We start from the raw sequence: 16,182 nt of genomic DNA, 5'->3' as shown, positions 1-16,182 counted from the left end.
TACGCACAGTGAGATACAGTGAGACAACCAGCATCACAAACAGGATCGGCAATACACTGCCCTCCTCCAGGGGATCTTCCCGACCCAGAGTTTGAACCTGCATCTCTTGCATCTCCTGCTTTGGCAGGTGGATTATTTACCACTAGTGCCACCTGGGAAGCCCCAAATAAACTGTGTGCAAATTATTAAATTTAAATTATTTTGCTGTATTTGAGAAGCTCTTAAATAGTATAAGTCTAAACTTGTATCTGCTATTCAGCAGCCACTTGTATAGGGAAAAAGTGGATTTGAACGATATTACATCACTATAAATATGTGGAAAGATTATTACAATGGTTAAGGAGTTGAGCTAACAGATAATTTTTCTGGAAGCTTTCAACCATCTCTGGGATTGGTTCACATTTGTGTTTCAATTTTATCATTCTACCATTTGAATATTAACCTACAGGAAATATATTTATTAAAATTTCAACTTTGTAACTACTAGGCGTTTGCTATTACTGTCACTTCACTACTCTTAGCCAGAAAATAATGGAAGTTTTGTCCAAAGTTAGTCTGCTTACCTTAACTTCCAAATCCTACTCTTTTATAAATGTGTGCAGTTTTGAAAATCTACAGCCCATGGGGTCACAAAGAGTTGGACACGACTGAGGGATTTTCACTCACTCACTTCAAAATGGTAGGCAGCCATGAAATGACAACTGGTCCCTATACCTGTTATTTTGTCAATATTGTTAAAGAAAAAAATTATGCAAAATCATCAAATACATGCCAAAGAAATTTGGTGGACTAAACTTTTCAATGAAATTTTTAGGATATTTTTCCTCTCTTTTTTAATTAGAGGATTATTGTTTTAAGATATTGTGTTGACCTCTGCCATACATCAACATTAATCATCCACAGTTATACATATGTCACCTCCCTCCTGAATCTCCCTCCCATCTCTTCTATATGTCAGTCCAAAGACTACGTAATCAAATTAGTCACAAACCACAAACCCAGTAAAGAAGTGAGCTATATATTTTAAATAAAAATCTATTAAAAAAAACAACTTTATTTCCATAAGTATTACTTTCTGGAGTACTCGGTAAGGTAGGATAGATATTCTACAGCACATCGACTAATATACTTTGAACACTAGTTAAAATTTTGATCTTATACTTCCCTTGATATCTCTACAGTGCTGTAGACAGTATTTTCTGGGTTCCTGTTTTTTTTTTTTTCCCCTAACTATGTCCTAAGAAAGTGTACATAAGAATAATTTTCTAAGTTGTTTTAGGGCTAAAAATATTTTTATTTCTTCCTGTCTGATTAATACTTTCTCTGTATATGTAGTTCTGGCTGGAAATCATGTTTCCTTAGACATTTGAAGAAGCTGTTATATTTTATTCTAGTATCTAATGCTGTATTGAGAAATCTTGTGCCTTCTGCTTCACATGCTTCAATAGAGTTGCTAACCCTGAACCTATGCCTTTCAGAAGGTTTTAGCATCCTCGAACCTCACTATTCTGAAGAGTGACAGTGATATGTTTTAGCCACAAATAATTTGTGGTGTAAGCCACTATACTGTAAACAAAACAAAGCAAAACATAAGCAAAACAAACAAAAGCCATAGAAAGCTAGTTTCCACTCAACATCCCATAGAAAATATGAGAGTGGAAATCATAATACCAGACAAATGGCTGATCTTCTCAGCATGCAGAGGCTTTTCTCATATTGTGAGAAAATCCTCTTTTGGTAAAAAGTTGAATATTGAATTTCCATTAGTTTTGTTCATTTTAAGAGTTTTTGAAAATGTATAGATCTTGGTTATGAGTTGAACATAATTACTGAACCTGAATTTTTAAAAGAAAAGTTGACTTCAATTTCTAGATCAATAAAAAATTCTTCTGTTTTTTCCAATTTAAAATTCACAGTTTTGACTTTTTATCAATTTGACTGATATAGGCATATTTGTCTTCCCTGCTTTCTTTTTCAAGGTACAAAATGATTATTGAAAACAAAGATTTCCTTCTCCAAGGCACACATGAAAATGTAAACTAGCAGATTTGTTAAATTCATTTTTTCCTGTAGCTATATAAGTTTTTGCTATATTTTAGTTTTAAATAACTTTTCTCTGTTAGCAATAATTTCTACATGATATTCACATTTTCTAAATATTTATTATAGTGTCTTATTTTTTCTAATTCTTCAAATATATATTTCAATTGCAGACTAATTAATAATTTCTCCAATCATGGACTGTGTTTATGTTCTTAAAATAACTTTTGTTGCATGCCTTTTTTGCTCATCTTAACATATTAAATGAGAATTATCTAAACTTCTTGAAAGCTCTATGTCAAATTTTCCACATGATTTGGACATTACTGCATTTCCAAAATATATAGATATTATTTTCTTATTAACTTTATATTGCTTCAATTCAGTTCAGACGCTCAGTTGTGTCCAACTCTTTGCGACCACATGGACCTCTGCACGCCAGGTTTCCTTGTCCATCACCAATTTCCGGAGTTTACTTAAACTCATATCCATTGAAGTCAGTGATGCCATCTAACCATCTCATCCTCTGTTGTCCCCTTCTCCTGCCTTCAATCTTGCCCAGCATCAGGGTCTTTTCCAAGCAGTCAGTTCTTCGCATCAGGTAGCCAAATGAGTTTCAACTTTATCATCAGTCTTTTCAGTGAATATTCAGGACTGATTTCCTTTAGGACGGGTTGGTTGTATCTCCTTGTTATATTGTTTAGTAATACTATTACTCCAATTAATTCATTAAAAGGCATCAGAACTTAAGATACTGAGTGTTTCTGACTGTTGTTGTTCAGTCGCACAGTCATGTCCAATTCTTTGAGACCCCATGGACTGCAGCATTTTTGCCTCCTGTCCCTCACCATCTCCTAGAGTTTGCCCAAGTCCACGTTCATTGCATCAGTGACGCTGTCCAGCCATCTCATCCTCTGATGCCCTTTTCTCCGTCTGCCTTCAAACTTTCCCAGCATCAGAGACTTTTCTAATGAGTCATCTGTTCACCTCACATGACCAACATACTGGAGCTTCAGCTTCAGCATCAGTCCTTCCAGTGAATATTCAGGGTTGATCTCCCTTAAGATTGACTGGTTTGATCTCCTTGCTGTCTAAGGGACTTTCAGGAATCTTCTCCATCACCATAGTTTGAAGGCATCAATTCTTTTCACTGTTAAGTTTTCTCACTGTAACAATGAAAAATGATTTTTTAAAGATGCTGTATGTTTGTATTTTTTGCACTTAAAATGTGTCTAATAACATTAATGGCCAATTTTTGTTGCAACTATAACTTAGTCAAACTTACTTCCTCCTGAAGACATAAAGATAGATACAATTTTATAATTTTCTTATTTTTTAATATAGGATGGTTTAGCATCCCTATAAAATATGCAATATAATACTTAAAATAATTACTTAATACTTTTTAAAACCCAACTATATATTCAAATTATTTAACAACTAAGAAGTGGAAAAGTTTGGTGTTTTAAATAGTAATCAGGTCAAATGCTGGTAGAACTTATAACCTGATATACACATATATATACACTATTTGGTTTGACAAGATGACATTTACTATGGATAAATTTTCCCTGTCCAGTAACTTTACTTCACCTTTGTGAAGTCAGATATTTGGCTTTTGACAACAGAATGACTACTTCATTCCCTAACAGGTGGACTTAACAAAACTCATAGACATTGATATAAAATGTATATTCTCTGATTATTAATATAAAACTTTAGAAAAATAAAACTCCACTACATTTTTCTGTACTCCTTCAAAAAGCACTAGCTTCTGAGCCATGGAAATATATACTATATAGCTTATGTTTATATAGAATAAATGGTGGTGGTTTAGTTGAGAAGTCATCTTTGACTCTTGTGACTTCATGGACTGTAGCCCACCAGACTCCTCTGTCTATGGAATTCTCCAGGCAAGAATATGGGAGTGGGTTTCCATTTCCTTCTCCAGGGGATTTTCCTGACCCAGGGATCAAACCCATGCCTTCTGCATTGGCAGGTAGATGCTTTACCACTGAGCCTTCAGGGAAGCCCATATAGAATATATAGAAACATATATACTTACAGTATATTTATATAGGATAGAGTGCTTTTTTTCCCCCCAAGAAACAGCTCACATACTCTAAAACTTATATCTGTAGTCATTTTTTTGGTTAAATTCTCTGATCAAAATGGTTAATGAAACTTCTCTGTCCATTTCTGGGACAGCCAGGTTAAAACCAGGTGCCAGGAAGACTGGAACAATATCTATCTGGTATTTACATGTCAAAAAATCAGAGACTCCAGGGTCTGCCTGAGTCCTGAAGAAATGTTTTTGTTTACCAAATAGTTGGAGTTAGAATTTGCAGTATTTATATTTCCTAGGAACTCCTTTAGGAAGGAAGAACAATTGCCTTCTTCTGCTTTAAAAGCAGAGAGAAATTTCTTTCTCATTCTTAGCCTGTGGGGCCTCTGGCTACTCCTGTAGTTAATCTTGCTCTCATGACCCCACATTAGGCATAACCACTAGGGCAAGAGGAGCCAATACACTTATCATTTACTGTATGGTATTTCATTGGAAATCTGTCTCTGATTCAGAATTTCTCATATTGTAAAGATATAGCACATAAAGATGAATATTAAAAACCTGGCAGTAGTCAGATATTTGCTGGTTGTCCAGTCACTAAGTCATGCCCTACTCTTTGGGATCCAGGGACTAGAGCTTGCTGGACTCCTCTGTCCTCCACTGTCTCGCAGAGTTTGCTGAACCTCATGTCAACTGAGTCCTTGATGCTATCTAAACATCTCATCTATGCTGCCCCCTTCTCCTTCTGCCTTCAGTTTTTCTCAGCATCAGGGTTGTTTCCAATTAGTTTTTCACATCAGGTGGCCAAAATATTGGAGCTTCAGCTTCAGCACCAGTCTTTCCAATGAATACTTAGGGTTGATTTCCTTTAGGATTGACTGATTTGATGTCTTTGCTGTCCAAAGGACTCTCAAGAGTCCTCTCCAGCACCACAGTTCAAAGCATCATTTTTTAGTAATCAGAAATAGGACTTGAGTATTTGTGTTGATCAAAAAAAATGCACTTAGTTGAACATTCAAGCAAGGGGAATTATTTTTAAATGTTAATGACATCAAGACTGATTGCCAGAGACTTCATCTCCATGACAGGGATATACCTGACACAGAGATGTCAATGTCTGAACTTATGGGACAGACACATCCTACACATTAGTTTTATTTTGTCCAGATTGTTTTCCTGACTAGCCTAAGGTAAATTTATACTGTTTAAATCTTAGAATGTACCTTATTTTTCTTGCTTCAGAGTTTTTGTCCTAGTGTGAGATAAAATAATAGAGTAAAAAAACTCTATCTTCTCTCATGGGCTCCCCCAGTGGCTCATCAGTAAAGGATCCATCTTCAGAGCAGGAGACACAGGAGATGCAGGTTTGATCCGTGGGTCAGGAAGATCCTCTGGGAGATGACATGGCAGCCCACTCCAGTATTTTTGCCTGGGAAATTCCATGGACAGAGGAGCCTGGTTGTCCATCAGGTCACAAAGAGTAGACATGACTGAGCAACTGAACACATTTTCTCTCATGTACCCCTTACAAATGTCTCTCCTAAATTTTCTTATTAACAAATAGGCCTGAGTGACATTGGTGTCATGGTGGCCTCCTTTTTGTCTCCCTTGTAACAACTGGCATCCATCCATGAGCAAAAGTGCCTCAGTAGAGGCTATGGGACTTGGCACTATGCACCAAGAAGCCTAGGAGGCGTCTTGCCCACCTGTGTACCAGGTAATAGCAAACAGATTTTGGTAAAAAAAAAAAAAAGAAAGAAAAAACTTGAATAAAATCATAACAATAATAATGCCAGGAACTATGTCTATCTAATTATGTTTTTTCATTTCAATTTGTATTTTATTATTTAATTATTGCTAAAGCTGGTGCAATATTCACAACTATAATCATTATGTGATCAAGAGATTAGGGCTCATTTTGGTTCACATATATTTCTTCAAATAATTTGTTTAGAACTAGGCATAGTTAAGACTAAAGGTTTCAATTACCTGATTTTCAGAAAAAGCCCTGACACAGTAAAATTATATCATAATAGAATTCTAGAACCTAGGTTTTGTCAGCAACCATTTTTGTTATCTAAAAGTTCACTTAACACCAAACTTTATAAAATGCTGTGTGTTTAAGTTCAGTTCACTTCAATTGCTAAGTCATGTCCAACTCTTTATGACCCCATGGACTGAGGCACACCAGGCTTCCCTGACCATCACCAACTCCCAGAGCTTGCTCAAACTTATGTTATCCAGTCATAACATTCTCTGTCATCCCCTTATCCTCCTGCCTTTAATCTTTCCCAACATCAGGGTCTTTTCCAATGAGTCAGTTCTTTGCACCAGGTGGCCAAAGTTTTGGAACTTCAGCTTCAGCATCAATTCTTACAATGAATATTCAGAACTGATTTCCTTTAGGATTGACTGGTTTGATCTCCTTGCAGTGTGTGCTTATCACCCTCTAGATCATTTCCTTTGGCACTTTCATGACTCATGTATACCTTCACACTCTTTCTGTCAATCAGTACATATTTATTAACAAAATTATTTTTAGTTAATTTTATTGGAGTGTAGTTGTGGAGCTATCACTTTGCCCACAAAAGTCCTTGTAGTTGAAAATACGGTTTTTCCAGTTGTCATGTACAGATAGGAGAGTTGAACCAGAAAGAAGGCTAAGCACAAAAGAATTGATGCTTTCTAATTGTGATGCCGGAGAAGACTCCTGAGAGTCCCTTGGACAGCAAGGAGATCCAACCAGTCAATCCTAAAGTACATCAACCCTAACTATTCATTGGAAGGACTGATGCTGAAGCTGAAACTTCAATACTTTGGCTACCTGATACCAAGAGCCAACTCATCAGAAAAGAGGATGAGATAGTTGGATGGCACCACTGACACAATGGACATGAGTTTGAGCAAACTCTGCGAGATGGTGAAGGACAGGGAAGCCTGGAGTGCTGCAGTCTGTGGGGTCACAAAGAGTCAGACATGACTTAGTGACTAAACAACAACAGTTTGTACTATGTTAATTTCTGCTATACAGAAAAGTGAATCAGCTATACATATACATTTATCCTCTCCTTTTTTGTATGTCCTTTCCATTTAGGTCACTGCATAGTACTGAGTAGAATTCCCTGTGCTATACAGTATGTTCTCATTATCTATCTATTTTATACATAGTCTCAATAGTGTATGGGGCTGTCCTGGTAGCTCAGCTGGTAAAGAATCCTTTTGCAATGTGGGAGACCCGGTAACCTAGGTTCAATCCCTGGGCTGGGAAGATCCCCTGGAGGAGGGCATGGCAACCCACTCTGGTATTATTGCCTGGAGAGTCTCCCTGGACAGAGGAGCCTGGTGGACTACAGTCGATGGGTTGCAAAGAGTCAGACACAACTAAGTGGCTAAGCGCAGCACAGCACATCGATAGTGTATATGTGTTAATTCCAATCTCCCAATTCATTGCTCCGCCCTTTACCCGCTGGCTACCCTTATGATTGTTCTCAGTACTTCTCTATGTTCAGAAAGATGTGTGCTTCCCCCCTGCCCTTGGGTCAATATGCTTGTTCTCTACATATCTGTATCTCTGTTTTGCAAATAAGATCACTTATATAATTTTCTAGATTCCACATATATGTGTTAATATGTGATATGTATTTTTTATTTTTCTTGTTTACTTCACTGTGGGGCAGGATCTAGGTTAATCCACATCTCTAGAAATGACCTGATTTCGTTTCTTTTTAGGGATGAGTGATATTCAGTAGCATATATGCACCACATCTTCTGTATTAATTCCTCCGCCAGTGGGTATTTAGGTTGCCTCCATGTCCTGACTATTTTAAATAGTACTTCAATGAACATTGGGGTGCATGTATCTTTTTGAATTATGGTCTTCTCTGGGTATATGTCCAGTAGTGGAATTGCTGGGTGATAAGATAATTCTATTCTTTATTTTGAAGACTTAGTTTATTTTATACTAGAAAATAATATCAATCTAGTTAAAACATCTACTATAATATTTTTCTTCCATTTTCCCACTTGTTTTACATTTAAATAATTTTAATCGTGCATCATTTGGTGATTTACCATATCTATGCTAACTTACTATTTTAGAGTTATTAGAAGTTCATTTAAGTTTTTCATTTAAGTTTTTATTTATACTCTGAAAGAATAAAAGAGTGGAAAACTCAACCCAAATTGAGAGAATATTTCCAGTCTCCATCTGGATGTCATTCATTGTCTAAACACAGAAATTGTCAAATGAAGCAGCAAAACACAGAACCTGGATAAAATAGTATTTCCTGCTGAGCAGACTCTTAGAAGCACTGAAAGTCTTGAAAGAAAAATAAAGAGCGTTGACTTTGAAATAAGTATGATGTTTCATGCTGAGAGAAACCACATTTACAGGGTACATGAACATTGAAAATAGAATTGCAAACCAGAACCAGGAGATAATATAATGCTAGCTAGAGATTCTACCTCCCAGAAAAATAAAAAGCAAAATTTTAGCACTTAGAGAAATTTAAGACATGAGGTTAAAATAAATAGAACAGCAACAACCCCTAAGGGTTATACATGATTCCTTTAAAAAGAAGTAAATAAATTCTGTGTTGACAGGTGTATTCCTCTAAAGGTGGATGCCAAAAGTGTAACAGTTGCAAACCTAATTAGATGAGCCAGATGTGAATATGGTGAAAGTCATTTCAGCAAAAAAAGAGCTTGGGCATGCTGGCTTTTAAATTTTCTAATCTCCTCTCTCTTAAGTGACTGTCAATGCAAGTATTTTTAATATAAATTTTTCTATCTTATACATCTTTAGAACATTTTTTGTTTATGTTTTGCCCAAAGCATTGGTATTCATTTAGGTGACAGCAGTTTCACAAAATGCTATTTGTCCAGAATTCCATGTAACTTGTATTAATATTATACCCACATACTCCTACAAATAAAAGATGAAAAAGAAAAGCAAATCAAAATAGCTTGAAGATCAATCACTACATAGTAAATTCCCAATAACAATGATCAAATTAAAAAAGCAATATGTTTAAGGATACATTTATTTTCATTATAAATCTCCTTAAAGTGGGATAATATTAGCATTCTATTTTTATTTTTCTACTCCTTTCACAAGCAAACCAGACCTCAGTATTAGATGGACTAACAGGTTGAAGAAATAAAATCTAAACATAAGTGTTTAATATGTGAGATATTAAAGCTGTTAAGAAATTAATTGTTCTGCTGTGCTGTATCTGAGAAATGATGCAAAGACTGCATATGAGTCATTTATTAGAAATGTCGAATTTGTAAAAAACTTACGATAAAAGAGTGAAAAATAATACAATTATGGTTTATATTTATGATATAAGCTATACAAGTAGAGCACTTTATTTTCACCTTTAATTGAACTATGTCATGCTTTTAAGATCATATAAATAAAGCAATAAAAATTAAGATGATCTAGAAAAAATTTCAGCTTCTAACAGAATATAAGAACTGCTTATATATAAATTAGGTGCCTTTAAGGTGTTTCTAACAGAATCTTTCATATAATAGAGTTCAATCAGTGAATGAAGATAATATGTAAGATTACATAGCAAACAAATTATTGCTATGTAGTTTCTTAAGAATTGATATCTATTCACTTATCCAGTGCTTCCCAGGTGAGTCAGTGGTAAAGAATCTGCCTACAATGCAGGAGACACAGGTTTCATCACTGGGTTAGCAATAACCCAATATTTTTACCTGGGAAATCCCAGGGAGAGAGGAGCCTGGCGGGCTACCATCCATGGTGTGGCCTAAAGTCGGACATGGCTTAGCAACTCAAAAACAACACTTATCCAATCTCTTCAGAACCTATAAGACATAATTTCTTCTAAAAACTATGAGAGATAAGACATAGCCTTATCCTCAACATACTTATGATAAAGTTGAAGGACAGAATTTAAACCTTCGTAATTTTTAAATAATGCTATATGGCTTGTTGTGAATAAACATTCTCTTTAAATCATACAATGTTTTGGTAAACCTTAGAGAAACTATAGGTTTAAGGGTATATGAGGAAGAATAGTTAATATTTACTAAGAGAATGCAGTTGAGACAATAAAGCATGAAAAAAAGGCATTGAGGACCAGTGTGATGGTCTGAAGACGAGTGATCTAGATGATACTAGAGATCACATTAGACCGAGTATCACATGTCTGAAAAGGCAGTTTGAAAGCTCTGTATGATGGTAGAGCATAGATAATGACTAGTTGCCTGAAAACTGGAAACGTGTTTTCAGTTTCCATTCTGGCTCTCCCACTTGGCTGTTGAACATCGGACAGCTTGTTCAAGCTCTCTGTGGCTCTGTTTTCTCACACATAAAATAGGGGCAATAATGCTTTCTAGCTCATGGGATTGTTGTGAGGATTAAATAAATGTGTATGTGTGAAGTGCTTAAAATAGTATTTGGCATTAAGAAAGATAAATACTAGTTATTGCAATTATTTAGCACTCTATGTATACATATAGCTGATTCACTTCGTTGTACAGCTGAAAATAACACATTATAAAACAATTCTATACCAATTAAAAAAATAAACTAAAGATCTACTATTATACCAGAAAAAAAAATTAAATATGTGTGTGCTTCACAGAAGCAGAACTGCCTTGAATAGAAATGTGAGGACTTCTGTAAATTCTTTCTTCCATAAAATGAATAATAAAAGAATCTTGAATGAAGATCAAAATGAACTTTTTCAGAACTCTGAAAATTAACGAAAATTTTATAAGAATTAGGACAGTGTTTATTTATTTGAACAAATTCCCAACAGATGTTTTATTAAAGAGGATATGCAATGTTTAAAACATTGATCAACATAATTACTTATAGAGGAAATGAAAATTAAACATACAATTTGATAACAATTTAACCTCTACTAAAATATCTATAGTAAATAAGGCAGATGATAGTCAAAGTGGGTGAGAATATGGAGAAACAGAAACTTACATATTATTGCTTGATGGGAATATAAAATGGTGCAGTCATTATAAAGTAAGTCTGGTAGTTTCTAGAAAAATTAAACATAAAATGACCACATGACCTAGAATTTTGACGAATAGGTATCTAACTGACAAGTGAAATTTTTGTCTACACAAAATCTTGTATGAGATTGTAAAGAAAAGCATTATCATAATAGCTAATAACTAGAGCGACTTCACTTTCACTTTTCACTTTCATGCATTGGAGAAGGAAATGGCAACCCCAGTGTTCTTCCCTGGAGAATCCCAGGGATGGGGGAGCCTGGTGGGCTGCCGTCTATGGGGTCACACAGAATCGGACACAACTGAAGCGACTTGGCAGCGGCAGCAGCAGAAACGATCTAAGTGGAATGGAAAGACAAAATGTGTTTTATCTATAAAATGGAAAATTATTCATCAATAAAAGAAAATATCATCATATTCCATGAACTTAAAAAATGTTAAGTGACCATATACTAGGTACCACATATTATATGATTTTATCTATATGTATATATTCTGAAAGAAGCAAATGTATAGTGACAAAAAATAGATTAGTGGAAGTCTGAGGCTGGGCGTAGGATGGGGACTAACTGTATATGGATATTTGCAATCCCATGGACTGTAGCCTGCCAGGTGCCAATGTCCTAGAAAATGTGATTTTCTAGGCAAGAATACAGGAGTGGGTTGCCATTTCCTTCTCCAGGGCATCTTCCTGATCCAGAGGTGGAACCATCTTCTCCTGCTTGGTAGCTGGATTCTTTACTACTGAGGTGTATATGGACATGAGGGATTTTTTTTTTTTTTTTCCCTTTGGAGGGATAAAAATGTTCTAATTTTTGTGACAGATGAAACACTCAGTAAAGGTGATAAAAATTACTGAAACGTAATACTCAAAATAGATGTAATTTCTGTTATGTTAAAAACCAATATATCTGCTTATAAAAATAATGTCTTAATAAGTTTGTGGAAGGACATGAAAGCCAGATGTAAGCTTTAATTATATCTATCCTTATTTTGATACTATTTTAGAATGTGCACAATGTTATGATCTATCACATTTCATCTCACACTGCCCAGTAAGATAGAAATAGCATCTAATCAAATATCCTTTAACTGATTATTAAAGTGAAAGTAAATATAGACTGCAATAGTTGAACCCAGCTGCCTACCTGTACTTGGGTTTCATTATTATCTAGATTGTATTGGATTGAGTTGGAGCTAAATGCAAAATGTAAATTAAGAAAATATTATAGTAATTCATATTTTCTGTGTCAACACCACCAGGAAAAATGGCAATACTCCAAAGGCACTGCTTTAATAATTAATAAAAATGACAACTTAAAGTCAATACTTGTATTAATACTAACCTAAATATTCTCAACTCTTTAATTTTTCTTATGGTAAAAGCATTTACATTAAGTATAATATGATTTGGAAAACTCATCAGTCTAGTTTTGATTTAAAATATGGCCAAGATATTTGTGTAAAGATAATTATATAAAAAGATAATTTTCTGAAATTTTCATTTATTTATTAAAATATAAAAAGTAGTGTGTGTGTGCTTATTCCCTCGGTCATGTCTGACTCAAAAGTAGTATCTTCCTTAAAAAATTTTAAATGTTTTTAAGAATATAACAATAGGATGCAAAAATAAGTAACCAGGTGATTGGGCAAAACTGTTGCTTCTAAGTTAAATATTTACCACAAAATGTATTCATAAAATCATTTCTGGATGTTCTTTAGGATTTCTGTTACAACAACCAATATTCACTGAATATCTACTATGTAATGAAGCATTATAATTGCTTTTTGTTAATCCATAAAATCATTGAACACATACTTATTTGATTTCTCCCATGTACCAGAAATTATTCCAGGGTTTGGGAATGCATGAGTAAACAAACAAGCAAAAAAAAATAACATCTCTGCATTCACGAAGATTATTTCTGGGAAAAAAGGCAGCTAAGGAAAAAAATAAGCATATTTTGAGACCTAGACCACTTTAATGCTGCTGTTTTCATGATATTAGAAGGCATAGCTAGAATATTTTTCACACAGTTGGGTCACTAATGATATTAGACTGACAGTGATTGTTAGATACAATAAGACTTCCATAATGTTAAGTGTGGAAAGAAAAACAAAAACACAAAAGCCCGCAGAACTCTATACCGCAGACACATTGAAATAGTAAATAGGCCTATAGAATCAGAATGTAGTAAATGTTGTAGAAAATAAAACTGGACAATGTGACAGGCCTTGAGACTGCTGGGGGACTTAAGATTTCAGAAGGCACACTCAGTAGAAATATCCTTCTCAGAAGAGAAAGTGAGCCATGAAGTTGTTTGGAGGAAAATAGGAAAAATAGGAAGAAGAAAACTTGCTTTCAGAAAGCAGGAAGAGCCATTGCAAAACCTTTTTATATCAGAGCAAGCATAGACTGTTGAGGAATGATGAAGAGCTATATGAGGCTAACAGGAAGGAAAGTTAAAAAAAAAAAAAAAGACAAGAGAGAAGGAGTGTGGAGTCAGGTAGGGCGTCAGAGGTCATTGAAAGAACCATAGGGTGTTTCCATCCCAGAGAAGTTGTTCAGTCACTAAGTCATGTCCAACTCTATGTGACCCCATGGACTGCATCACGCCAGGCTTTCCTGTCCTTCACTATCTCCCAGAGTTTGCTCAAACTTATGTCTATTGCTTTGTCATCCAACCATCTCATTGCCTGTTGCCTCCTTCTCCTGAGCTCAAACCTTCCCAGCATTAAAGTCTCTTCCAATGAGTCAGCTGTTAGCATTAGGTGCCCAAATTATTGGAGTTTCAGTACAAATACTTCAGTCCAAGTATTTCAGCATCAGTCCTTCCAATGAATATTCAGGATGGACTCCCTTTAAGATTGACTGTTTTGATCTCCTTGATGTCCAAGGGACATCTTACAGAAGAGATATGGTCAGTTTCACAGGGCCACGCTGAACTTCATGTTGTGGATGAACAGTGATAATTTGAAGGTCACAGCAGGGAGATCAGTTAGGATGCTATTGCAAAAAGCCTTGGGAAGAATGATGGACATGTAGACCAAAGTTGTAGAGGAGTAGATAAATTTTGAAAGTAAAGCCAGAAAGATTTCTTTGACAAACAACACAAGGTATGAGAGAGATATAGGACTCAAGTTGATTGCAAAGGTTTGGGGATTATTAATAGCAATAGGAACTGTGGAGAAGTTAAAAAATGAAAGTGCAATGTACTTAACTGATTTGTAGAACACAGTAATTCCAAAGTAAACTTGCTGGAGATCTTACAAATAAATTATTTCAATAAGATAATTCAATATATACCAATATGTACCATTTTGGCAGAATTAAAAATGCTTTCCCTTACTGTTTAAGTTTGTAACTCTGACAGCTAAAGTGACCTTTTTACCATTTAATAGTTATTTACCTGGCTTGTATTAGGAACTAGATGCTAAATACCTTTTAAGTTTTTTTGTTGATAACTTTTTCTTAAGTTATGAAAATACTTCATGTACAATATAGGACAGTCATTCTTTAATCCAAAAAAGTAGCTGCCTATATTTTATTATTTTATATTCAGTTCAGTTCAGTTCAGTCCCTCAGTTGTTCATGTTTGACTCTTTGAGACCCATGGACTGCAGCACACCAGGCTTCCCTATCCATCACCAACTCCCAGAGCTTGCTCAAGCTCACATCCGTCGAGTTGGTGATGCCATACAACCATCTCATCCTCTGTTGTCCCCTTCTCCTCCCACCTTCAATCTTTCCCATCAGGGTCTTTTCCAATGAGTCATTTCTTCACATCAGGTGCCAAAGTATTGGACTTTCAGCTTCACCTTTAATTCATAATAATTTATAAGTATTTAATATACATAAAACTATGTAATGATCTAATGAACACATTTATAAAAATAATTGCATTAATATCCCCTGGTGGCTCTATCAAATCACCATGCATTTTGTGACTTGATAGTGATAATGATAGTGAAGTCGCGCAGTCATGTCTGACTCTTTGCTACCCCGTGGAGCCAACCAGGCTCCTCTGTCCATGGGATTTTCCAGGCAAGAATACTGGAGTGGGTTGCCATTTCCTTCTTCAGGGGATCTTCCCAACCCAGGGATCGAACCTGGGTCTCCCACGTTGTAGTCAGATGCTTTACCATCTGAGCCACCAGGGAAGTCACACAGCTATAAAAATAATTGCCTTAATATCCTCTGGTGGCTCTATCAAATCACCACACATTTTGTGACTTCAACAACATAAATGTACTCTTATGGTCTGGAGGCCAGAGTCTGTAAGTGTTCCCTGGGGTGACATCAGCATCAGCAGCTCCCTCTGCTGACTCCAGGAGAGAACACATTTTCTTGCCTTTGTCAGCTTCTGGAGGCTTGTTCACTGGTCGGCTCATGGCCCCACATCACACCACCTTTTTCCCTAGCTTCCATGGTCACATGGTTTTCTTCCTCTTCTACCTTCAAATCCCTCTCTGCCTCCCTCTCATAAGGACAACTGTGAGAACATATATGACTCACCCTGATAATACAAGATGATCTCACCACATCAAGATCCTTAATCACACCTGTGAAATCCTAGCTAAGATCTAAAATCACACTCATAGATTAGAGGAGTTAGGACCTGGAAAACAAAACTTGAGAACCAAAAATTATCAATAGACTTGAAGAACTCTCTACCAATCACTTCTAACTTTCCAATTCAATTTTAAATTAATTTAATGGATTATGCATGGTAGGCATATAAATCAAATATTTTCTGATGTCATGAGCCAATTTTCCAGCAATCTAAGTAATTGCTGATCACTGACACAAACATATATACTTGTCTGTGCATACTATGTCACTTCAGTTGTGTCTGACTCTTTGTGACCCCATGGACAGTAGCCCACCAGGCTCCTCTGTCCATGGGATTCTCCAGGCAAGAATACTGGAGTGGGTTGCTCTACTCCAGTGGATCCAGTGGAACCACTCCAGAAGATCCTCTAGGGGATCTTCCCAACCCTGGGATTGAACCCATATCTCTATGTCTCCTGCATTAGCAGGCAGATTCTTTACCATTCCGTCACCAGGG

This window comes from Bos javanicus, chromosome 16 (genome assembly GCF_032452875.1).
Source record: "Bos javanicus breed banteng chromosome 16, ARS-OSU_banteng_1.0, whole genome shotgun sequence".
Classification (NCBI taxonomy): domain Eukaryota; kingdom Metazoa; phylum Chordata; class Mammalia; order Artiodactyla; family Bovidae; genus Bos; species Bos javanicus.
This window is presented reverse-complemented; position numbering follows the sequence as displayed.